Source organism: Peromyscus leucopus, chromosome 10, assembly GCF_004664715.2.
Source record: "Peromyscus leucopus breed LL Stock chromosome 10, UCI_PerLeu_2.1, whole genome shotgun sequence".
In the NCBI taxonomy this organism is placed as follows: domain Eukaryota; kingdom Metazoa; phylum Chordata; class Mammalia; order Rodentia; family Cricetidae; genus Peromyscus; species Peromyscus leucopus.
Window position 1 is genome coordinate 49,953,676 of NC_051071.1, and position 26,069 is coordinate 49,979,744.

The 26,069-nt window shown below is 40.7% G+C and overlaps 1 protein-coding gene across 2 annotated transcripts in view; it reads right to left on the reverse strand.

Moving 5' to 3' along the window:
* The window catches only part of Arap2 (ArfGAP with RhoGAP domain, ankyrin repeat and PH domain 2), a 186,498-nt gene extending 183,807 nt beyond the window's left edge, over positions 1–2,691 (reverse strand). For both annotated transcript variants that reach the window (XM_028868146.2, XM_028868144.2), the window contains exon 1: positions 2,430–2,691. The gene's annotated coding sequence lies outside the window, so the exon portion shown is untranslated. The remainder of the gene's footprint in view (positions 1–2,429) is intronic.
* Between the last annotated feature and the right edge of the window lie 23,378 nt (positions 2,692–26,069).

Below are 26,069 nucleotides of genomic sequence, written 5' to 3' on the forward strand. Positions count from 1 at the left end.
TAAGATGAATGAGGGATTCTAAAAGTCTCCCATCAACTTGAGGAGTATGCTTAAAGTCTATAGTAAGACAGAGCTTTCCAAATACTGCAATGAGAGTGTTATTGAATAAGAAAGGTTTCAAGAAGAAAGGCCACAGGTGGAGACAACAAGGGCCAGCACCTGAAAGCAGACCAAAGGCCATGAAGGAGGCACAGCAAGAGAAGATAAACATCAGGCCACAGCAAGAAGACAGAGTAGGTGCAATGGACCTAGAGTTCAACAAGTTGTGATATCAGGTGGTGTTAGCCAAAGACCTGGAAAACTGAAGAGTCTGCACTTCTTGAGAATGCCATGAAAAGCTCTGTGCAGCCCTCGACGATCTCCACCCCTGTAGTTCAAGACATCCAACAACCAGGAAAAGACCAGTTCCCTTTGTTGGCGCACAGACCCAGTCTTACTCTCCTCCTATTCGGCTACACAACATAGCCAGTGGAGGTTTTCTGTTTGTTTGCTTTTGTTTTTGTTTTACATTCTGTTTTTTGAGAACCTTCAGGAATGGTAAGCAATTTAAACAACCCATCCCAGATTAGTCCCTCTACATAAGTCTAAGTCAGAATTCTCCCCACCTCTCACCAATGCTTTTCAACAAAATGCTTCCCTTCCCCATATCAAGAACAGCGTTGTTCTCATTTGAGCATGGGTAGAAAAGTCTGCTCTGCTGAGTCAAAACTTCAAGACAGACAGAACAATTGGAATACCACTGCTATTGCAATCAAGAAAAAAAAAAGTGAGCCAAATGACTTCACAACTATTACATATTTGATTAGGGTGACATTTTACCTATATTTTTTTTTTTTTGTGTGTGTGTGTGTGTGTGTGTGTACATGTGTGGGATGACACAGCATCTGTATGGCAGTCAGGTGACAACTTGCTAGAGTCTGTTCTCTCCTTCCACCATAAAGCCCTGGGTCTTGGGGATCAAACCCAGGTCATTAGGCTTGGTGGAAAGCATCTTCACTGGCTGAGCCATCAAGCCAGCCCCTGACCAGTATTTTTTGAAATCTAATACAATACACTCTAAGGTAGAAATGATTTAAGATGGCATCCCATACCCTCTACTTTTATAGTCACCGTGTTTGGTTAAAGTAAAGACATATTTCCAGCAGTAATGAGAAGTAATCCACCTGATGAGTGTTTTACAAAGAATCCAAAACACTCCACTGTCCAGCATGTACAAAAGCAAAGGCCAAAACTCAAATCAATAAACAAATCTGAAGAGGTGGCGGGATATGTGAGAACAGGAGCTATTAAAGCATCTGCTGCCATTCATACTTGGAATTTTACATCACTTTCACCAGACTGAGTTAGTTGCAAGGAAGTGTGTTACAAAGTAACAAAACAAAAGGCAAAGTCTCCTTGGACCTCGGGAAGTCTGTAGCCCAGAATCCCCAGAAGCAGGTTTTCAAAACTGTGATGCATTATAACCTGAGTTCTACTTAACCATGGCAACTAAAAGCAGTTTAATCTGAAAAGCATTCATTGAGTGCCCATGAGCCTCACAGCTGGGAACTTGAGATGTCAGGAAAACAAGAATTTGTTTTTAAGTGGACCATCAGCCTCTCCTTTCACAGACAACCCATAAAACCCATCTGACAGGCTAAAGGAGGAAGGAGAAAATACAAGACAGCAGATCCACATAAATCAGTTTTAACAAGCCATTTGACTTGCCCTCTAGGTACATTTTATTTAAAAAAAAAAAAATCTTTGGCTCTGACACACGAAGGCAATATAACACCTTCTTGGTGTGAAGACCCACCTTAAATGTGTGTTCAGTCTCTCCTTGGATGGGAGCCAAGGGATATTTCCATTTTAGGATGTAGCCTACTTGCACGACCCACTTTTTTCCTCTTTTAAACATTGTTAAATGGTGGAATACCAAGTGCCTTCGCCCTCCGCACTTCTCTTGTAAGTGTATAAAAGTCATAAATAACACTCTTCTAGAGATTCCTGTTCTTCAAAAAGTTACTGCGATCATAACCACTTGCACACAGGCAATGCTTCCTACACTTCTGGTGCAGAGCGCTTAAGTGAGGAGAATCAATACTGGGCTCCTAAGTACAATGCTATTATTGGTAATAACAATGACATCCGATTAAATGTACTTTTAAAAATAGCTTATTTCAATACTTTAAAAAACAACTTATATGCCCCTAAGCCTCCCATACTTCAAGGACAAACTTGGTATCACTCTATCAACTTCCAAGAGCCTGAGACAGTTTTGCACACAGTGTAGCTCGTCACTTCTTTCGTATTTTTCCTCTAATTATCAAAGGTTCACAAAACAACTCCACAAACCTTCTTCCAAATCAAAGTAACTCCAGATCACCACAAAGAAACCCAAGACTGATTTAAAAAGAAAAAAAGACAGAATGAAGTAAAATAAAACTTACTTTAATTAATAGATGGACACCAAGTCTCCCACGAGAACTGCTTCCCACACCAAAGGAGAAAGAGCTGCCTGGTAAATGCACTCTGGAGAGGTCCCCGGGTACAGCGCTGGGTTCAGGCAGGTGGAGGCCGAATGATTGTAATTAAAGTTAATTAACAGGGCTGCCGTCTGAAGTGTGTAACCAGCAGGGTGCGGGGGAGCACGGAGCCCCAAGTCATTACCTCTACCAAGAAAATAACTCGGTGCCTGGAACTCGCCCAGGCTGCCTTTTGGTCGGGGGCGTGGGGCGGGGGGGGGGGGGGGACGTAGGGATGAGGCCGAGTCTGGTAGACTGGATTGTCACCCGGGCGGGTCAAATCCCAGAAGCAAAGTGCAGCCTTCAGATCACTTACCGGCTCTGGTTTCTCTTCCGACGCCCACTCGCGGAGGAGCGCGATCCAAGCGGTGCAATCCAGAAGAGCCCGAGCACTGTGCGAGCGAGCCCCGAAAGCGCGGCGTGCGGCGAGACGTTCTCTCCACCCGCCACCCCCCCACCGGGGACTGTAACCCCGGCCGGCAGCCCACCCCGGGGACTCGCCTCGCGCGCGGCCGCCGAGCCCGGGCAGCGCAGCGCCGGCTTGTCCCCGTGGGGCGCTGTCACCGGCGGGCGGACCCCGCGCCGCACCTGGAGGCGGGAGCGCGGCTGGGCTCGGCGAGCGCGCAGCCCCGGAAACGGCGCCCGCCCGGGCCGCCCAGGTGCTCGGCGCCGCGCCCGGGTGCTTCCTCCCGGGCCCCGGGGGCGGGGATCCGCGGCCGGCGGGGGCGGCCCGAGCTCAGCGGCGAGGGTGGCAGGGCAGGCCGTCCCGGTTCCGCAGCATTGCTGCGCGGCTGAGTCAGCCTGCCACCGCTTGGCCGCGCCTGCCGCCCAGGCCACCTGGAGCGCCTTCGCCCAGTGGGGACCAGGGGAGGGCGCGTCTCGGGGTATGGGGTCGGAGCTGCCACCCTCCGGTAGGGACCCTTGCTGGGCTCTTACTGCCCGGTGCCCGGGGTTGGGCGCGCTGATCTAGGCTGGTGGCCGCCGAAGGGACAGAACCTTGCCTCCGCCTCCGATTGCAGAAGCTTACCCCACCGAGAACTTTCCCTGTTGCCTCAGCGTTTCCCAAACTTCATACTCATCTAAGACACCGGTTTTACCAGGTTCTCGGAATCAGCGTATTGGCCAACCCTTCAGTAGGATTCTCCCAGTCTCTTCTGTGGCCAGAGACTAAGATCCCCTTTTCTAGATGAATCTGAGGAGCAACCTAACGTCAGTGTCCAGAGGAACATGTATACCTGGGCAAAGGTCTCAGACTTTGGGGTTGTTAGAACCTGGAAGAACTTTCTCTTCTCTGAGCCAGTCTTGCCTGATCTTGTTGATAAGATGAAAAGAGAGGATCCCAGAAACCTACCTGAGAGCAAGTAGGGTCATCCCTAATCTGCTTTGCTTTGCTGTTTAAGGCTTTGTTTGTTTGCTTGTTTTTAATAGATTACCTACCTGAATTTCTCTCTCCCTTAAAACTTGAAAGTCCTTATCTTTGCGCTCTATCTGTTGACGAAAGTGATGCAATTACAGTCAAGCACAGACCTTATTATGAAAATAAGATAATGGCTGAAGCTCTGTGGAGCCCAGGCCTCTGTGAATCCACATCACCAAGAGCTTTCAGACTACAGCCCCAGCCAAAAGCGCCCCCATCCTCGTGAGGGCAGTTCTGGTGGCAAAGGCAGGCCCCAGAACTTCAGTTTCTTTCCGCACTAAACGCTTCACCCCATTTCCTAGGCTTGACTTTGTCCAAAGTCCGCAGAATTGTTTTTGTTTGTTTGTCTGTTTTTTGGTTTTTTTTTTTTCCTTTTGCTTTCCACTGTGTTTACAACAAATTTTCTGTGCGTGACTCTCCTGGATTCGTCTTAGTCCTGTATTCTTGGTGTCTCTTTCTTTCTTTCCCCACAGTTCTTACATATTTTCCCCCTAATCTTCATTAGCCTTCTTAAATCCTTCCCTGAACAAGACAGGTTATAAATATACAAGTGTTCTTACATCAGTTATGGTGTCTCAGGAGGTCAAGCTTAACTTGTCTTCAATTTATTTTTCGTGATTGGTTTTATGAAATAATTAGGGTCTGGGGCCTCCTTACAATATCTTAGTTCCTTGGTTCTGTTATTTGGGTATTTGGAGTTTGCTGACTTTGTTCTGGTTGGTAATTTGAACAGAGAACACTGAAGATACAACGGTAAACAACTACCAAACAGTCTCTAGGTGCTGCCCTCTCCCTGGGGAAGGATTTCAGTGCTGCAAGGCACACTCGTTTCCTAGCGGGAGTGGGAAGGAAAACTGTCCTCCACCACGGCCTGCATACCCTGCTTATAAATGCCAAGTCTACCTGATGAACCCTCATATACCAAGGGAAAGAAAAGATGGCCCCAGAAAGATGGTAAAAGCTACCTCTTATTAATTGCTTGTTAATCACCAGTCTCTAGCCAAACACCCAATACATATTTTATATGCCGCAATTCTGAGTTGAAATAATTCTTCCGGTTTTATAAATGCAGGCTTAATTGAAGCTGATAGAGGCTAAGTGGTAAATAGCAGATAAATTGAGCACATCTAGGCTGTATTAGTACTACATCAATTATTTAAGTGAGGCATTAAGGGGACCGAGTAGACAAAGAAATTGACTTTCTATAAGAATTAAGATATGGAGATCTGTGGACTGCCAAGAATATATATCTGTTCCCAGTATTTTCCATGGAGGCTGGAGTTATTCCAAGGTGACCTGCCCCTACCCCTGCTTCCTAGGTTTTTTTGATAACAGAGCAAATGGAACTGCTTAACCTGTTCTTCTGCCCCTGTCCCTTTTTGACCCTTGATGCACTGGCGTGAAAGAGGCGATAATGGAAAACCCTCTCCTTCCCAGCTCTCTTCTCTCTCTTTCCCTTTTCTCTAACCTCAAAGCAGCCCCTAGCATCCACTGACCACTTGCGTGACCTCTGCCGCTCCAGGCACTTTACTTGACATGTAATGACGTCAGCAGCTCTTTGAAGAAGGAAGATATAGCGGTGTTACCCACCAACAAGAAATCGAAAGAAAACAGGAGGCGAGTCACTTACACAACCACGTTGGACCTTAAGAGGGGACAGTTCCAAACCAGTCTTCTCCAGGAATTGTCTCTGATGAGGACAATGGGGCTGGGCCTCAAAAGGCTGCTCTTTGGGAGGGCGCTGAATGTTCCATGTGGGCTGAGGCAGTTTGAGTACATTCTCTTAACAGTTTGGGCTCTGGTTTCTCCACCAGTAAAAAGAGTGACTGTTAGATCACAGTGTGGATTGTACAGCTAAGGCACCTGGGAAATAGTAATTCTTCAGTGCCTCTAGTTCTGTTGTTTTTTTGGTTTTTTTTTTTTTTTTTTTTTTTTTTTCTCCCAGGGTTCTCCAAGACCTAAGTTACAGTTTCATTTTCTTCTCAAGATATTTGCAAAAATCTCTGGTAGCCAGGATTGCTTACACAAGAAATTTAAAGTAATCTTTCATCTTGTATAAAATATCCAATGTCATTTTGCCAGATAGAAAACTTAGAGTTCTAGATGCAGCAGGCAAATATTTCACAATGTTTGAGAGTAAACAAAATAACATATTCATTTACAAATACTATGCTTTCCACTAAGATTTTATGAAATAATATTATTGAATATGCCATTTAAACAAAAATTTACTTGGAGAATTGTATGTAAATCATCTTATATTTGCCCCTCCTCCCTAACTCCACCCCCTGGTGCTCTGCTATTACACAGTGCTATTAACTTTGGTTTTATATTATACAATGAACCTATTTGTTCATTTTTACCTACTTGAAACTTTGTATCCTTTGAGTAGCATCTCACCAACCCTTCTTACCCCCCAGCCTCTCCAGTAACCATTGGTCTACACTGTACACTGTACTTCTGTGAATTCTCTTTCTCTCTCTCCCTTTCCCTCTCTCTTTCAGAAAAGGGTCTCTGCTGATTGAGTTAGTCTGTCTGTCTGTCCAACTATTTTTTTTTCCTTTTGACACAAGCTGAAGTCAAACCGGGAAGAAGGAGCCTCAGTTGGAATCGTCCCCATCTGGTTGGCCTATGGCTGGCCTGTGGAACATTTTCTTTGTAGGTTGATGTGGGAGGGCCCTGCCTTCTATGGGTGGTACCATCCCTGGGCACATGATGCTGGGTTATATAAGAAAGAAAGGGGAACAGCCATAAGGAGCAAGCCCCCAAGCAGTCCTCCTCCATGGTCTCTGCTTCAGTTCCTCAGTTCCTGCCCTGGCTTCCCTCAATGATGGACTGTGATAGACGATGAAACCCTTTTTTCCCCCAAGTTGTTTCTGGTCACAAGGTATTCTCAGACTCTGAAACTATTTCACTCCCTATCTCCCAGCAGTTCAAGGTCACTCTGGAAAATACACTAAGGTGATATTCTAATTCACTTTCTTCTGCTGTGATAAAGATGATGACCGAAGTTTCTGACACCTCCCCAAATCAGACTGCTAGCTGGGGTCCAACTATTCAACATGTGAGTCTGTGACAGAAACTTCAAATTCAAACCATAGCAAATTCTGTGTGCATACTAAGTCTGACGGGAGATGTTGTGGGCCATACTTGCCACCTTGGGCCTTGGAAGTGATCAGGTTAATTAACCTGAAGGAAACAAAGAGGTGCTGCGCTACTTATGGAGTTTTGTTTTTGTTTTGTTTTATTATGTTTAACATGACTTCTTTATTGAATCTTTGGGAATTTTACATTATGCACCCCAGTTCTGCTCACCTCCCAGTTCCTCCATATCCTCTGCTCCCCACTGTAATGGCCTCGCCAAAGAAATTTTTTTAAAAATCAAAATGTAACAAAACAAGCAAACAAACAAACACAAAGAGAAAAACAGCAACAAAAAGAACCTCTGCTCCTCCATCTTTCTGGCTTCTCTAACACTCCTTCATTCATCCTGGTGGCATTAGAAGCCATAATGTGTCACACAGTTTACCCTTTTGTCCAAACAGCTTTACTTGCAAATAATCATTGCAGTGAGTCACTGGTCTGGTTCAAAGCCTCTGGTTTCTGATACACCATCATCACTGGATCTTCACTGAAATTCTTCTTAGAACTGACCCAGAGTCACGGAGATCCTGAGGGTATTATTCCACAGGACCAGTCCCTTTACAAGCTCCAGCAGGTCCTAGATGGAATAGATGTTTAGGGTGGGCCTGGGTGATACCTGAGCTGGTCTGACCAGGCCACTGTGGGCACCCTCCTCAGGTGAGGGGTGGAGCCAGCACCCCTCTGCCCATGCCACCAGGTCAGCACTCATCTGCCTATGGTGAGGGGTGAGGCCAGTTCTCCTGAGTGCTGGGGGCCAGGTCTCCCATGAGAACTGATGCCAGCTCTTTTCCTGCAGCATCCAGCAAAGGGCAGGACCTGCTTAGCATGGCCCTCTGATTCAATCACTCATGGTTCTCATGGCTCCATGAAGTGACACAGGCCACAAACATCAACACAGACCTCAACTGCACCAGGACCATGGACCCAGACATGACCCTTGGTGGCAGCCTGGACCTAGACTGTAGTTGGAGATTTTCTCCAGTCCTGCCAGGGCCCGCAGCCACTCAGACCCAAGTAAACACACAGAGACTTATATTACTTATAAACTGTATGGTAACATCAGGCTTCTTGCTATCCAGCTCTTACATCTTAAATTAACCCATTTCAATTAATCTATACATTGCCACGTGGCTTGTGACTTACTGGTACTTTGCATCTTATTTCTCATGGCGGTGGCAGCTGGCAGCATATCCTGACTCAGCCTTCCACTTCCCAGAATTCTCCTCTCTGCTTATCCTGCCTATACTATACTTCCTGCCTGGCTCCTGGCCAATCAGCATTTTATTTATCAATCAATCAGAGCAACACATTTACAGCATGCAGAAAGACATCCCCAGCACCAGACAACATGCTGGCTTCCGGTGGGATATTAATGGTTGTGATCCAAGTATTTTGACATAGTAACTTTTTTAGCCCTCTCAATTGGACTGAGAATAGGTTCTACAATTATGCCCTCTTTAATCCTTTAGAAACCAAAAGTTATTTCAGCTAAGAATTCACAATCTGTATATAACAGAGCTAGGATTCAAAAGCACGTCATGATATGGATTCAAAGCCTGTGCCTTGCACATCACATTCTGTGATGATATAGAAAGCTCTTTAAAAGTATTCTTCCATAAAGAAAAGTAAAACCATGACGAAAGAAGACAACAGAATAAATGTGACCTATAAGCTGAGAAGGAGTTCCTCGGGGAAAGGAAGCAAGGGGAGAGAACAGAACAGGAGAGGGGAGCAGGAGGGGATGACCACCCAGAGCAAAGTATGTACGAAAACACCCCAAAGAAACCCATTGGTTGGCATGCTAATTTTAAAAAACTTAAAAAAAAAATAGTTCAACCATACAGACTTCTCTTCTGAGGCTAATATTTTCTGGAGGAAATGATCTGCCTGGTGCCGAGTCATTGGCAGTATTCTCTCATGATTCCCCCTGTAGTCTTTAACTGAGTGGAATATCCTAGTCAGTCAGCTGTGCACCTTAGCTACAGAGACACTCCTCTTCTTGCTGTTCATAATTCCTGAAGTACCCATCCTGGGGCCTTGGGTAAATGTTTGCTTTATTAAGTTGACACCATAAGTAGAATTCTTGTGGCTCTTGGTTATTGTAAGAGTTGCTTTGAAAGCATCATTTAACTCCTCACCACAAGAAAACAGTAAATGGTCGGTACCGCCAGACCACAATAGACATGGCAGCTGCGGAAAATGTTCAGCTAATTCAGCTACTCACCAAAGGGTGGTGGTGTTGTGGAAGCAACATATTTTAAAGAAAACCATTAACTATCAAGAAAATGGGTAATGAATGTTTTCCCATAAAACTAATACTTTAGAAGCTCATTGAGGCCCAAGAGCTGGGAGTTTTATACGATATACATATTTCTAGACTCTCCTGCCTTGGAAGCAAGACTTCATCTTAAAATGGAATTGCTATTGTTTACGTTCGAATGAACTAGAACATCGATACTTACATTGTCAGCACTTCCTGTGAATTATTGACACCTACAGTTCTACTGATACCGAGCTTGTCAGTTAAGACGTTTTCAGACAGTTTACAGCAGGTTTCAGCAGAAAACAAGGAAACGGGACAGTGAGATATTGATATGCATCTGTGTCTAGACAGCCTCAAAAGAGTTTTCTTATATATAGTGAAAAGATTAAATAATTGTTAAAACTACATGTCATAGTTTAGGACACAGTTATTTTTTGCTGAGGAATATGTTGAAGATAGGCAAAAAAAAAAAAAAGACCACATTTTAAAATTGTTAACATGCTCTAATTTTTAATGGCTAACAAAAATAAAATCTGACTTTACTGTTTTCTGGTATAGCATCTCTTAAGAAAAGTCACAGCTAAGAGAAATTTCACAATACCTTACTGTTGGCCCAAGGATTTGTAGATGAGATGCATCTACTGGTCAGATAATTATCACATCATTTTGATGTGTCAGTTCTTTTCTCTGTATCTTCAAAGCTGAATTTACCAAGTGTGTGTGTGTGTGTGTGTGTGTGTGTGTGTGTGTGTGTGTATATATATAAATCTGGTCTTCTGCATGAGAGCTTGAAAATGCTGTTTGGCTCCATTTTTTCCTCTTTTTGCTAATCAGTATCCTTATAAAAGCTTTGAAAGCTTCAAATAAACTAGGATTTTAGTAAAACAAAAGATAAGGGATGTGACACAAAATCCGTGGCTAGAAATAGACTCCTTATGAACCAATGAAACTGCACTGTCAAGAAAGCGTTTGAAAGCTCTCCTAGTACCAGTGTAAGGAGTAAATGAAATGCAAGAAAAGGACTGATAAGAGAGTGCACCACAGGGCATCTTTAATGAAGGCTGAGGTCACAAAGTAGGCGCCTGGGGGTAGCCAGAAAGCAGGAAGTCCTCCGTAAGTGTTGGACCACAGAGTTCACCAAATTCTAATCGGTTCAAAACGAGGCTTTCCACTAAAAAAATATAGATTTTTTTTCTAAACTTCTCATGTAGAATCCAAAGGCCTGCTGACCTTACTTTAATAAGAAGCAAATCAACATGGCAAAACCGACTGCCCTTATTTGGTCAGGACATTCTTTCTTTGACTGTTTTCTCCACAAACATAGGTCCTCCCTGAGCTGATGACTCAGGAGCTGTGGCGATTACAAATATGAATTTTTTTTCTCTGAAATTATCAGTGAAAGATAAGCTTTCAGTGAGGTAAGCTTGAGGGTTGCTAAAATGGAAATCTTAGGAAAAACACAGTCCAGACGATAATTTTTAATATCAATAATTTTATCATGAGCAGCAGTACAATTCATGACTTCCACTTGAACTATTATTGAGTCTTAAATCAAATCACACAGTAAATATTTTGAGCATTCCACTTATTTTAATGGGTATTTTGGGATGTGAAGGGTCCCCAAATGCAGAACATGAGAAAGTAGACAATCTTTATTATACTCTTGGGGCCTACAATATGATTACAGAGGCAGACAGCACCAAATAATAAAAGTATTTAATATGTATTCAGGTACGTGTGTGACATCTGTATGTGCACTATGTATAAACCCATATGGCGCATATACTATGCATATAACACATATTAATAAATAAATACATGATACTTCTTCCACAGCACATTCATGCATACATATTGATGTGTTTCTTTTGTTTATAACATATACATTCATTGTGATATTTGAAACATATGAACTTGCTGATAACTTATCTCTAAAGTCTAAAATAGACATTCCTTGTGTGTAGCTTAAATTATTAAATTTGAATTGGAAATGGAAAAAAAAATGCTTTTCTGCTACCCTCCAATCTTGTGTGCTCATGTGGTAGGAGATTATAACCTTCCTGCCCCCACCCACCCATCCATTTCACACTGTCTGACCAGTGATTGGGGGTAATTTATCTGGTGCACAAGTCATTGGCCTCAGGGGCCCTGCTCCTTCATCTCTGCTTTCTCTTCTTGTGGGCTGCCCTTTAGGAATAAGAGTTCTATGCAGCTCCTCCTCGCTGAGAAACCCTGGGAAATCTCAATCTGTTCACAATTTCCCAAGTCTGACATGTTGTCTAAAATAATAAAAACGTAGTATTTGTCATCATGTTGCCTGATCCCTTTCAATCTGCCCATTCATTTCAAACCGAGTAATGCATTTATGGTATTGGAACAAACAATATTTTATGCTAGAGAAAAGTCAGGAAAAGGAACAGTTTTGATTGGTAACTCAAAAAAGTCTTTTTTTAAACAAGTGACATTTAAGCCGAGAAATGAAGGAGTGGGTGGGAGATTTGTACTGTGCGTGCATGGGGGAGGCAAAGGCGTGTTTCAGGCAAAGAAGAACATTTGGAAAACCTTAGATGGAGCAAAAAGCAGGAACCTTAGAGGAACTGCAAAAAAAACAAAAAGGTCTCTCCCAGTGAAGTAGGGAATACAAACCATAACAAGGTGGAAGAGAAGGTTGCTACAATAAATAGGTTCTTGCGGCCACATACAGGGTGTGGGGTTTCTAAGAAGGAAATGGAAAGCTATTGGAGGGATTTAAGAGGAAAAATCTTAGTTACTTTAGTTTTTGCACTTTATATAATTTTCAATTCCTGGTAGTATTTCAGGGGGATGAATTTCAATACATGGAGGTCGGATTGCAAATGTATTAATAATAGCTACAGTATGGACATGAGTCTGTGGGCTATTTCATGTGTACAGAAGTCTGAGATCTATGCAGAAATCGAAGGACACTTGTGAATTTACAGGTTGTAACTTAGAAACAAGGTTTACGTATGAATAAGTCAGAGGCACTTCAGCCTTTTGAAAACAGATTTTATATTTGATATTCCTGTAGAGATTCCAGCAAGTGTATATATACTTCCAGTTTCTGCAGTAAAATTCTAATAAATATTTATGTGTTAAGTCTGAGGTGCTTTTTGTGTGTGTGTTTTGTAGAAATAAATTCGACTATAGACCCAAACCTAGTCCCAAAAATTAGTTTAGAAGGAAAAAAAATTGGATAAAAATGTCCCAGTCGTTCATGAAAGTTTTGGTTGATCTGGGAATAGAGATGCTAACTCAGTTAATTTCTTTATAGCTAAGAGTTCCAAAAATTGGAACACGGGTTAAGTTCTTCAGTCACCAACTTAGTACGTTAGTTGCTGTTACTCACACACCAGCCTTTCCTGTGTTCTTACTTTAGGAAACAGACACCCATGTAAGAGTGTTTCTCTGTCTGGAGAGGTAGTAGTCTTATTCTCCTAAAAACCACGTGGTACCACTCCTGTGTGAGAGAAGTCTGACACACCATCTCAAGTCTTCTAAGAGCAGGTGCAGACCTTCAAAGGCCTAACTCACAGGCTTGCATTTCCTTCACTCCACATGGTTTCCGTAGCATCCGGTGTGATGGTTTTATATTTTTTCCTGTGGAAGTGCTTACACCCCCACTACTGCAGCTTCCGTCTGGTTTAGCACTCAAAACACAACATCTGCCCAGTAGGTTTTGCAAGCCTCTTAAGAAAACCATTGTCGTCCTGCCTATTGAGCTGTCCCTTCTATCCACGAAGGAACTACTGCTTATACATTCACTGAGCTGTAAATGCCTGGATTTTCTCAATGCAGTTTCTAGGGCACCAGAAATGGATATTTTTGTTTTTCATTGATTTACCCAAGGTATAGATCACAAAATGAAGCAGCATTGGAACTCTTTCCTTCTCTCTGGGCTCTGGATCAAGACAGTTTTTAACTAAGCAATATGTTTTAAAACCACCGGTTTAATTCATCCTATCATCTTCATGAAGTACACAGGACACATAAGAAGCAGTGCAACCCAAATGTCATCAGATGGGCAAATGCTTCATCGGTATTTGATCCAGTCCCACTTCCAGTTTGCCTTTGAACTAACTCCTGCCCCTGTTTTAGAATATACGTGTCCCCCTGACTTTCCATTTTGTGTCCACGATGAAAATATCCTAAACCATGTGATAAAAATATTTAGTCTGAACTAGCATACAAGACCAGCATCAGTTAATTGTGCATGAAACTCATTGGTCCCCTGTCAGCATCCTTTTCCCACAAGCCTGCTTCAGTGCTGAAGCCAGCCATAGGATAATGGGTAAGACAGGAAGAGCAACATATTTCCTTTCCCTCTGCTCAGGTCAAGGGGAAGAGGAGATTGAGTTAGGTTGTGAGTGCAGTTGTGATTCTTTGGTACTTTCACTTTCAACTCTCCATACCGTCTTCCCACATACACCCTTTAACGCCTGCTGTAATGTGGAGATGCTGAGAATACTCTGTCAGCAGCTTTTGACATCCCTTTTAAATGTTCTTTGTTTAATAAATCCACTGTCTCCAGAGGTCTCCCCAAGCTACTCTCACATTCTCCATAGCCCTAGCAAAGTTCTACATACAAGACTGGTTTTTACTTTAGGGGGGTGAACTGTCCCTCTTACTTTCCTTGGAGTTGAGCCTTAAACCTCCCAAGACTACCTTGATAGCATGATTAAGAATAACAGATAAGATCTGTTGTAGAATATTTATTTAACTATACAAAGATGTGTTGCATTTGTTTAACTATGTAATGATGGGTTGCATTTGTTCAATTTTGAAAGGATGTGTTGCTGTTTTACCTTGCCTGCCTGAGGCACCTGATTGGCCTAATAAAAAGCTGAATGGCCAATAGTGAGGGAGGAGGTATAGGTGGGGCTTCTGGACAGGGAGAGCAAGTAGGAGGAAGAATTTAGCCTAAGGGTAATAAGAAAAGGAAACAGGGAGACACCAGGGGCCATCCAACACAGAGGAAGCAGGAAAGTAGGACATACAGAATGAAAGAAAGGTAAAAAGCCCCAGGCAAAAACATAGATTAATAAAAAACAGGTTAAATTAAGTTAAAAGAGCTAGGGGTCAAGCCTAACATGAGGTCAAGCATTCATAATTAATAATAAGTTTCTCTGTGTTTATTTGGGAGCTGGTTGGTGGCCCAAAGAAAATGCCAACTACAAAGATCTTTTAGCTAAATGTACTATTTGATATACATGAATGTAGGCACGTGTGCATGTGTGTTCTTGTAGGGAGTCTTATTTTCCAAAGTCTACCCAATCCTCAACCCAGTAGACAAACTATGTATTTGATCCTCAGCCTTATGGATTGCACTGCTCTACTGGTCTCATTTTCTAGCTGGTGGTTCCTAAAGGGTAAGCGTTTAAGTAACTTAGGCAAAGTCACCTGACTTGTAAATAGTAGAGCTGCAACTGAAGATGAGTAGGACTGTGAATACAAAACCTAGTTCACTATAATTACTACATCAGCCTATCTCCCTGTAGATAGAGTGTTATTAGCTTAACTAGTGACTGGAACTGGCTATTAAATTTTATTTTATTTTATTTTTGCATCTATTACCAATGTTGCCCAGATAACAGGCTTTAACTGCAGCTTTGATCTCTTTTATTGATAGACATCTCCCACTGAGTGAAACATGTCCTTTGTACAGGCCTATACATGACTATCATCTTCTTATTAAATAATAGCAAACAATGACAAGAGCCAAGTCTTCAAAGTATTCTGGTCTTCAAAGGATTCTAGCTAGCACATTATACAAATTTTCACATATTGTATCCATAATACAGTTAAGCACATCCTGATTGAAATTCCTGTTGATCATACTTTATTTAGCTATGATTTCTTTGAGTCAAGCTACAAATTTTGAATGCTAATTTACAGATTCCTTTCTGTGAGCATTAGAAATAACATCATTACTCACATTATCTTATGAGAAAGAAAATAGAATGAGTCAGTTCCATTACCAGGAAGGTCATCCACAAACCACATTGGTATTGTGGTAACTTCAAAGTAAATATACTTGCTAAGTAAGCAAGATAGCATGTCCAGGCATTGAGCACACAAAGTTACTTAGCTACCAGGGTGTCAGGAACAGTAGAGAAAAGAGAACTTGGCTCAAGGACAGTCTCTGATAATAGTTGTTATTATTTATGTAGACTACTGAGATAAGTTTTAAGGAGCAAGAGAGACCGAGTCATGAAAGCATTGTATTAATAGTTTAAGAGAACAAGACAGCTATGTTAGCAGAGAGCCACAGAGCTTTTTCTCCTGACACTGCTAGCAACATCAAGTAGCATTTCCAAACCAGAGTCTCATTTCAGATCTGTGTGTGAGGCTTTAGGAAGAGAGGAGCTACTTTGTTAAATAATCCTGGAAAATTCTTCTATTAAAACTCTCTCCTGAAGGTTTAATGACACATGCTGTATGAAAGTCTTCGAGGGAACCATGCAGAGAACAATCCTGCTGGAATCCCACTTAATTTAGCACTCCTTAGATTCATCTCATCAAGATACCAAACTTACAGTACCGAACCACACGCTCAAAACTGCTGATTCTCTGTCAAGAACACTTACTACTTTTGCAGAGGATCAGGGTTCAGTTCCCAAGACCTACACAGAGCTTCACCATCATCTATAGCTCTAGTTCCAGAGGATCTATCACACTCTTTTGCCTTCCATAGGTACCAGGCATGCATGTTGTACATGTACCTACTGCAAGCAAAAACAAAGCAAAACAAAACAAAAAACAAAACACTCACACACTTAAATAATTTTCTTTGTTTCAGATGTCAAGTTTAGACATACCAGGAAACACTACAGCAATATCACTTCTAAAGAGTTGATTCTAAATGGGTGATGGATGTGACGATATATGTATCTCGTGTAAATGCTGATCAAAGGTGACTTCATACAGGAGAATCTACAGCAATATCACTTCTAAAGAGCTGGTTCTAACTGGATGATGGATGTAAAGATATATGCATCACATGTAAATGCTGATCCCAAGTGACTTCATAAAGAGAGAAGGAGTTCAGAAATCAAGTAGATCAGACCTGTTCTAAGGAAAGTCAGCCCCTTTCCACAGCCATCCTTGTCATTGCCCAGTGGACCCATGAAAAATTTGCCATGATGGAAGATTATGGGAGGATTCAACAACATGGATTTACACTCACCAAGGCTGCTCAGTGCCAGATCTGCTAACAGCGGAGACCAACATTGACCCCAAATATGATGCCATTCTTTGGGGGTGACCACCCAGCAACCTGGTGGCAGATTGACTATATTGAACCACTTCCTCTATGGAAAGGAGAACACTTTGTCCTTACTGGAGTAGATACTTATTCTGGTTACGGATTTGCCTTTGCAGAACCTAATGCTTCTGCCAAAACCACCATCTGTGGACCTACAGAATGTCATATCCACCATCATGGTATGCCACACAGTATTGCTTCTGACCAAGTAATTCATTTCACAGCTAGAGGTGTGCAACAATGAGCACACAATTATGAAATCCACTAGTCTTACCATGTTTCCCATCATCCTGAAGCAGCTGGATGGACAGAAAGATGGAATGGCCTTTTGAAGACAATGTTACAGCACCAAGTAGGTAGCAGCAGCTTGAAGGGCTGGGACAGAGTTCTACAGTAGGTGCTATATGCTTTGAATCATCATCCAATATATGATATGGTTTCTCCCATAGCCAGGATCCACAGGTCCAGGAATCACCCCTAGTGACCTACCAGGAAAATGTTTGCTTCCCGTTCCCATGCACTTAAGCTCTGCTGGCCTCGAAGTTTTGGTTCCAGAGAGGAGTGCCCCTGACAGGAGCCACAATAAATATGCCATTGAACTGGAAGGCCAGACTCCAACCTGCCCACTCTGGACTTCTGATGCCCATAAGCCACCAGGCTAAGAAAGAAATAGCAGTGTTAGGAGGGTTGATTGATCCAGATTACCAGGAAAAACTGGATTGCTTCTCCACAATGGAAATAAGGAAGATTATGCCTGGAGTAGAAGAGATCTTTTAGGATCTTGGTGCTACCATGTCCTGTGATTAAAGTCAATGGAAAAAAAAAACAACTAAATCTAGGCAGGATGACAAAGGGCACAGTCCCTTCAGGAATGAGTGTATGGATCACTCCCCTAAGAAAAGAAACACAACTTGCTGAGGTTGGAGGAAATACAGACTAGATAGTAGAGAAAGGTAGTTATAAATACCAGCTACTGCCACATGACCAGTTGCATAAATAATGATTAAAATTGACATGAGGGTTTCTGTCATGTATTGTTAAGAATGTATTTGTACAGATATTTGTATTTTCTTTCCGTGATTTCTTTATCATGTAATGTAACATCAGTTAAAAGAATATCTTTGGTTATCATATTTAAGTTTAAAATAGTAAAAGAATGTCCCCTGTCACCTATTCTAAAATAGGTAATATATTTGTGGTTGTGTGGGAGTAGTTATAGCATGTTAGGTATAATTACCATCTGGTTGAATATATAATTTGTCTATGATAGTATTGTGGTAGTTATATCATGTTAGTTATAATGATGACCAGCTTATTGTTATATCTGGAAATTAAGCATATCATAGAGATATATGATTGTGTGTCAATTTGATAGGAGGTGGACTTGTGATGGCTGTTCTTGTTTATCAACTAGACTATATCTGCAATTAAGTAAAACCCAAGCAGATGGGTATACCTGTGAGGGATTTTCCCTTAATTAAATCATTTGAAGTGGGAATGCCTACCTTTCATCAGGATTCTTTAAAGTGGGAAGGTCCACCTTTAATTCACATTTTTTGAGGTGGGAAATATCACGTTTGATCTGGGCCACACCGTCTGTTGGCAGCCTTTATAAAAGATGCAGAAAAGGAAGCTTGCTCTCCTTGCTTGTTGTTGCTCTCACTGGCAAGTCTGAATATTCACTAGCATAAGAGCCTGCTTCTTGGGGATTCTGGAATATACTGAAGACCAGCTGAGACATCCAGCCTTGTGGACTGAACAGCTACCAGATTCTTAGACTTTCTATCGGTAGACAACTGTTCTAGCCAATTTCCTTCTCTCTCTTTCTCTCTCTCTCTCTCTCTCTCTCTCTCTCTCTCTCTCTCTCTCTCTCTCTCTCTCTCTCTCTCTCTTCTCTCTCTCTCTCACACACACACTCAGAAACAGACAGACAGACAGAGAGATGGAGAGAGGGAGAGAGAGATTCTCTCAGTTTTGTTCTTTTAGAGAACCCTGACTAATAAGCCAAACAGTATCTCCTTTGACTTTAAGGCCCATTTCACAAGTTGGAGCCCATACCCCACACAGCTCCGGTGAGCAAGGACCTGAGACTAAATAGCTCTGGGACCTAGGGTGACTAAACACTACTGTTCTACAAGAGGAATGTAGCAATAAAATGACTCCTAATGATATTCTGCTCCAATCATAGGTCAGTGTCTTGCTCAGCCATCATCAGTGAAACTTCTTCCTTGAACAGATAGAAACAAATAGAGATCCACAGCCAAACAATATTCAGAGAGTGAGAGATCTTGAATCATTCAGACTTAAAAGGAATGTCTCCATCAAATTCCCCCTCCTCTCAGGGCTCAGGGAAAACTACAGAACAAGAGATAGAGTGTAAGATCCAGAAGGTATGGAGGGCACCAGAAGAAAGAGGCGTTCTAAATACAACAGGACTAAGGCATATTTGAACTCACAGAGACTGAGATAACATGCACAGATCCTGCATGAGTCTGCACCAGATGCGGTCTTATAGATGAAAGGAGAAGTGGGTCCATGCCCCCACCCTTAACTAAAGAGCTATCTCCAATTGATAACCACCTGCATATGAAAAATTAGATTTTCCCAAGGGAGCATTATTAGGGAAACAAACTGTTCTTAAGGATAGGCTACATGCCCAGCAGGAGAGGCCTGACAGAAAATGACTAAAAGGCATCTTGGGAGGTTCCTTGTCTCAAGGAACCTGTCAGGGTATTTTGTGTGTGTGTGTGTGTGTGTGTGTGTGTGTGTGTGTGTGTGTGTTATAATTTTATCTTATTTTTAATTTTTTATTTATATATTTCCTCTCTTTTTTTACCCTACAGGTCCTTTGCATATACTTTATCATTTCCAATTTAGTGTTCTTATGGGATTCCTGAGTAAACAAAGAAGTGTGTCCTGCATCTATATCTGTGTGTTTTTATTTTGGTTTGTTTTTTTGTTTGTTTGTGTGTATGTGTGTGTGTGTGTGTGTGTGTGTGTGTGTGTGTCTATGTATGTCTTTCCTTATGCTCTTTTCATTCTGTTTGTTTGTTCTGTCCTATTCCTATGTGTTCATTTTTGTTTTATTAACTTATTTTATTATTATCCCTTAGAAGGCTGTTTGTTTTCTAAGGAGAGACAGAAAGGGGCTGGATCCAAATGGGAGGGGAGGAGGAACTGGGAGGAGTAGAGGGAAGGGAAACTGTAATCAGGATATATCACATGAGAAAAAAATATTTTTAGTTAAAGGGCAATGGGGGTGGGGTGGATATTCTAAAGAACTGTCATCAGACCAAGTGTAACTTACAAGAAATACTTGAGATTATTATTTGCTAAGAGTTTATCTACACAATAGAAAGAGTTGACATATAGCTTTAATTATAACACTAGGGAATGGTGGTGCATGCCTTTAATCCCAGCACTCAGGAGGCAGAGGCAGGGGGATCTCTGTGAGTTTGAGGCCAGCCTGGTCTACAAAGCGAGTTCCAGGAAAGGCGCAAAGCTAGTAAAGCTACACAGAGAAATCTTGTCTCAAAAAAAACCAAAAAACCAAAAAACTTTTTGAAGGCTTGTTTTGTTTGCTTTTTTTTTTTTTTTTTTTTTTGTCAAGTACAGAGGCAAGCACATATGTGGGCTAACTATCTCCTCCTTATAGCAAACCACATTTTACACTGGGGAAAGGAATTGAATTTATACAATTTTAATTAATTTGTTTAAATTCAGACAGCAAGTAAACAAGTGAGTCAGAATCATCCACTGTATTAAATAGCTCAGCAAAGGACTTTCGTATATGTTGATTGTATGAGTCAAGATTCTTGTTTGGATACAGTAGAGAAAGTCAAAATTTTGGTCATCTAAATAGATAGACTGTTGCCCTCTTAATTCCTATATGTATAGCCCAGGATAGCATCAGACTCATCACATCTGTTAGAGATTAACTATGCCCCTTGCCAAAACTAACTTGTTGAATCTATCACAAGAAATATGATAGGGTTGAATGTGAAGTGGGACTTTTGAAAGTGAGTAAGTCATAAGGCTAAGGGACTTAGGAATGAGCCATTGTCTTCCTCAAATAGAGCCCAGAGAGCTCTCTAACACGGTATCTACCATCTAAAGGATTAGGGTGAGCAATCTTCTCACCAGATGTTAACTTTGCTGCCATGGTGATTTTAAACTTCCAGCTCCAGACTATGAGACATTTCTGTTGTTTAGCCCCCACCCCCACCCCAGTCTATGTTAACTTTTTATAGCAACCAAGTAACCAAAACAAAGGCACTGTCTTTATCAGCATGAGGTAAACCTCACAAATGTGGCCGCTCTTCCTCTCACCATCACCTCCACATCCTCACTGGTATACCAAAAAGAAAACAAAGAGGGAGCAGTCTACAGGTCCATAGACTAGACCAAGAAGGGGCCCCTTACTTTTACCCATAGTCTTCATATTAGAACTTAATTGAGCAGCTGCATCTACCTTCAATTGTTTTGTACAGTGAGATCTTAATTCTGGGTCTTCAGGTTTTATGTTAACATCTCAGGTTCTGTTACTTGTAAGAGGTTCTCTATATGCAACAACTAGAAGTTTTAATTATATACACATGAACTACAGGTTAGTTACGAAAATCTATACTAAATATTTTAATTCAGAGTCAGAGAAGTTAAGTTAGAGATTTAATGAGCAATACCAGTCAAGTTGAAGAGCATGAAGTCTGTGTCAACACAAATTTGTTCATTTTAAGGATGATGGGAGAGAATAAAAACTTTATAGAGACTTGGAAATTATTATGTGATTCATTTAAAGATCACAAACATCCATGGTTTCACTATAGTGATATTAAGTTGTAGATTGTATTTAATTGCAAAGGATCTACATTAAACCAAAACCCATTCAGATATATTCTTGGTTGTCTATCTATAAAGCTGAGAGGATTGTCACTGAACTTGTTGACATCCCTGTCAATCTGAACAACGTATGTGTGAGAAAAATCTGTTAGAGCAATTCTTTCTTAATCCAAGAAGATACAGCACATCAAGTAGATTCTGTAGATATACTTGCATACCCATGTTCACAGAGCTTTATTCATGAAATTTAGGAAGTCAAACTAACCTATATATCTATCAACTATTGAATGAATAAGAAAAAATATACATATTCGCACTATAATTTTATTTAGGGCTTAAAAAAATAAAACAAATGTCACATTTTCTTTGTTATATGTGGTTCCTAGCTCAAGTTTTTTTTGTATCTTGCATTAGATGTAGAGTATATATGGGGGGCAACAAACTAGAAATGAGCCATTGGTGATGATTCACTAAAGCAGGAAGGAGCATAGACTGTAGATGAAGTGAAAGTGGAGATGGGGAATGTTGGGACCAGATAGGAGATGTGTGGATGGGGGAAAAGAAGGCAGGAGGAAAAGTTAACAAAAGTGATGGGTGTGTAAAAAAGCCACATGGAAAGATACATCTTACAACCCAATTAAAAAGTATAATTAAAAGGGTTTTTAGAACACAAATGACATGAAAGAAGGAAAGGGTAGAAACACTGTAGATTAAAAGTTTAAGTGAGTGTTGGGGTAAGGGGACAGAGGAGAGGAGAAGATAGGAGCTGGGCTCCTTAAAACTAAGATATGAAAAAGCCATATGGAAACCACACTTTTGTAAGAGAAATTTAAATTATAGCTTAAAATGAAAAATAACTTTGAACAGAGGAGCCCTGCAAAGGTGAACAAGGCTGTTATAAGACATGGATTATTAAACAAAACTCAGGATCAGGCCTGGGCTACTACTCTACAAGTTATTGGTCAAGGATGCCCCAGAGTCCACCAATACAATATAACCTATTGGCTTCCCTTTCTGTTACACACAGTAACTAGATGGCAAAACTCTATTGAAGACACCAGTCACATTGAATGTAAGGCATAGTAGAAATCCCTCTTGAATTGACTGGGAAACTGCTGGTAGCTTTCAAAATGCCAGAAAGTGCTATTCAGTTAGATGGGAGAGAAAAGCCATCGATGGTCTTACATAGCACTGAAGCCTGCATCCTAAAAGACCAACCTGTTAGGCAAGATGTACAACGTGGTGCAATAATGGCGTTCTTGTTACAGGGGTAATCAAATGCTTTCTGACTGGGTTTGTGGCCTGCAACACAGAGGGAATTCAAAGTTGGTACTAGAAATCTGCTCAACATCCCATGACTAGAGAGTTGTGGATCCTAGGACAGAACACACTATTACCACTATTATAATTTTACCAAATATTCATGTTGCCAAATTGCCATCTAAATTTTATGCTTATATCCTTAGATTTGTACTGCTCTAAACCTTGCTCAGAGAAATTGCTTTTTGCAGTAGGAAGTGGTTAACACAAAGACTTATAACAAGTCAAAGAGCTGAGAATTGGGTGTTGACTGTTTAGCCCTAAATTGGGCATCTATATCATAGACCCTCAGGAAACACTACAGAAAGGGAGGGGGGGGAATGTAGGATCTGGAGGATTCGAAGGAATGCTGCAAAAAAAATGATGCCTTATGGACATTACATGAGCATTTCTCTCATGAATTTTCAGTAGCTGTTGATACCTTCATCACAACCTAAAAAGATCAAAGCAGTCAGAATTCCCACAAGCATGAAGTAGAGCCTTATGAGCCTCCACCCTTAACTGAGGGCTATTGGTTGTTGATGATTGCTGGGGTGGGGGAGAATTGTTTTAGTGGTATGGGCACAGTAGGTTGCCCATGCTACAATGGATGACCCCATATCCATGTGTGCTATTTGAACTCAGGGAGTTGCTAAGAACAAAGAAAGTTGACATGATGTTGTGGCAGTGGGGGGGTAATCTAAGGGGAACTGAAGAGGGGAGTGAGAGGGTGGTGGATGTGATCAAAATACATTGCATATATGTAATAAGTTATCAAAGAGTGAATAAGATATCTTAAGATAATAAAGGATATTGTAGAAATTTATACTTTTGAAAAAAGGAACATATATATTAAATGTAATACTATGAGAAAGTATTACAAACATAATATGCTTAAAGAATAATGCTCTTACATTTGCTTATCTTAACTAATAAACAGTAATATGAATTTGCCACTTTAAGACTGGTAAGTGAATTAAATCCTGTTTTTAAATGGTTTCCACTCATTTTCAGTGTTGTTTCTACATTGTCATTCGCTGTCTTGCATTTTTACATTTTTCAGATTTTTTTCTGAAGAATTCACTCTTATTGAGAAGATAGCTTCAAATATATGCATTTCATTCCTTTTAATACTTTATAACTTTCAAATCCTTTCATATATAATTTTCATTTACTCCTTGGAACTAATACATATTAATGTAAAATGTAATGACTTAGAATCTTGGGAGCTCAATATGTCTCTTAATTTATTCTTGTTTGGCTAATTAAATCCAAGGAATTAAACATATCATTTTTTATAGTGAAGAACTTATCTTGTACTCTGGCATTATGAAGTTTTGCTGAATGTACCTTTTTAAATAAATCATTTGAAACCACAAGGGCAATTTCAAGGAATATAGACTTTGAATTTCTGTGTACTTAACTGGCAAATAGCAATACTCTTAAATACATAAAGGGGAAATAGTTTTCTTTTCAAAATATTGTAACACCTGAGAGAAAATTGTATACTGAATTTTGAGTTATGGGTCATGTAGCATTTTATATATTTTTAAAGAATGTCTCTCCTTAAAATGCAGACATTTTATCTTTGGATTCAGAGGAAACCTTTGCACATGTGGAGGAGAATTTATGCTACTAGTTTTTAATGTATTTTGTATCAGAAGAGTTCTTTGTTCAAATAAAGTCTTCCGATAAAGTGGAAGTGAAGTGAGATTGATAATCTAGTAGAAGAAGGGGATGGTAGGCTGGCATCTCATACCTTCTTGAGTAATACAAAACACTAAGGTCTGTCAGATACAGTTTGTCCTCCAGGGTATCCCCATGACTCAAGTCTCTGTAATAGAATAAGAACTTCAATTAAGTAGATTGCAAAGGAGAAATGGGTCCCCTACGTGCCTGAAAGATACAAAAACTCAACAGAAACATAATTTGCGAAGTCTATTGAATAAAACAGCCCAGGATGGAGAGATGATATCACAAAGGATACTTTCAGATCCGGGTAAGGACAGCAAAGTGAGCAACTGGACCCATGTATAATATCTTTGATGTCTATCTGTCAGGAAATTCTGGCAGTACCTGCAGAGTCAGCAGGAAGAAGCCATACACACAGAAGTTTCATGGCTTTTTAGTTCTTGACAGCTGAAAGGAAGCTTCTCAAGGACAATTAAAACAGATCACAGAAGCACTAAAAAGTATTTGGAGAGAAAAACAAAATGTGTAAATAGATCTAAGACTCTTTTCATATTGTAGAAATCCTAAAATGCTGAATGTATTAGACAGGATGTATAGAGCAAAACTATCCTATTGAGGTCTTTGAAAGCGAAAAGTTTATGTAAGAAATGGTGAAATAGGTATTGGAGTCTATGGGTGAAAATTGAGTAAACCCAGAGTGACTAAGAGCAGAACCAGTTATCCCCAGGACTGTGAGGACAAAGGGTAAGAGATTCATCTCTTGTCAGAGCAGCATTGGAAGAAAAGGCCTCATCCCACATGCCTGATGCTTGTGTGTTCAGTACTGTCTAACTCAAGTGTTCTGCAGATACCACAGTGAATAAGGATAAATGGGCAATCCTACAGTAAAAGTATCACCTTACCTCCCTCACTTCTAGACCTACTCTCTTTCTGTTTCTCTTTATAAAAGAACAGGCTTCTGTGAGATAACAGCCAAAGATGGCAAGATAAAATATATTAAGATGGAGGAGCTGGGCAGAGTAGAGGAATGGGGAGCTATAATCAGGAGAATGTATGAGAAGGAATCTATTTTCAATAAAAGGAAAAAAAAAAGATTTTTAACTAGTTTTCAGGATGAATATAGAAACAAGCAAATGGGAGAATGGACTCTTTCCTGGTTGCTTGAGAGTGATTTCAAAATCATTTTACCTAGTATGTACACAATGGGAGGGGGATTCTATTCCCCTAAATGATGCAACCTAACTTACCTAAAGCTAGCTATAGAGACATGTAAGGGAGATTTGTGTGTTCAGCACTGCTTACCCAAAATCTTAAACATCTAGCCTTTTACAAACTTGAAAATCAAATTGCTTTATGGTTTGAGGAGATTTAATACAGCATGGCCAGTTTAAAATTAACATTTTGAATGGCAGCATGTTATATTTCAATTAGGACAAGATACTTCTCTGTAATAAAAGATAGCAATAATATGCACATAAAGTCAATAAACAGAATTTTCAAAGTGTGAAAAAAAATACCATTACTGTATAGCACAGATCAGACAGGAGAATGGTGTTATGCCTTCTGTAACCTCTAGACTCTTCGATGTCCTTATAGTAAAACCCAGTGGAACATCATATGGCTAAACAT